This window comes from Mandrillus leucophaeus, unplaced genomic scaffold, assembly GCF_000951045.1.
Source record: "Mandrillus leucophaeus isolate KB7577 unplaced genomic scaffold, Mleu.le_1.0 Scaffold399, whole genome shotgun sequence".
In the NCBI taxonomy this organism is placed as follows: domain Eukaryota; kingdom Metazoa; phylum Chordata; class Mammalia; order Primates; family Cercopithecidae; genus Mandrillus; species Mandrillus leucophaeus.
The window spans coordinates 412619-413416 of NW_012104242.1; the positions used below are offsets into that span (position 1 = coordinate 412619).

Sequence of the window (798 nt, forward strand, 5' to 3'; positions counted from 1 at the left end):
TGCTCTGAGGTGTACGTGGTTACGTCAGGAGGTGCAGAATGATTTTCTGTAAAGAAGCACATCATGAGTGTTTCTGGTGGTTGTGGCGTTTGCTCTGCAGGTTGAGCAAGCCATAGCTCAGGAAGAGACTGGAGCACAGGTGCTCACCCTGGGGGTGTAGTGAGAAGCCAAAGCCGGTCTCAGCCACGTCTGCCACACACATCCGGCACAAAGGGGGACCCCAGCATAACTCATGTTGCCGAAAATGGAACAGAGGTCGGTGAAACCTCAATTTCCTAACAGGAGCCATGTCAGCGGCGTTTTAACTAGAATAACGCCAGACCGGCGACGGCCGGGTGTCGGGAACCCTGTGTGTGTTCACGGAAGGGTCCCGTTTCCTGTCGGCCGCCGTCCACACAGCCCAGGGCTTTACTCGCGCTTTGGAGCCCAGGGCCTGGAATTGGAAACCCAGCTCTGGAAACTTCTGGGGATTTGGGGATGTCCCTTAAGCTCTCCATGCCTCAGTTTCTTCATCAAACGGGAACAGTAATGGCCATGACCATGTAGGGTAGTTGGGTGGACTGCATGAGTTAACACATATACAGTTCATAGGATTTTCTTTACTAAAGGGGGAAAACATCAAGAACTATTATTATTTGTCTCAGTACAAACAATACTAGTCATTCAAAAAACCACGTTTACACCCTAATGTGTACTAAGGACCGCGTGAGGCCAGTGAGCGCATGGAGCTCTCTTACAGCACGCGGTGGAGAGAAAGCCAAGCCGGACGTGGCTAAATGGGGAAAAGCCTGCTTTGCT

General features: G+C 51.5%; 1 protein-coding gene across 1 annotated transcript in view; it reads right to left on the minus strand.

The window, feature by feature from the left end:
* Positions 1–798, minus strand: part of DIP2C (DIP2 disco-interacting protein 2 homolog C (Drosophila)) — a 296340-nt gene that overhangs the window by 139022 nt on the left and 156520 nt on the right. The window lies entirely within an intron of this gene.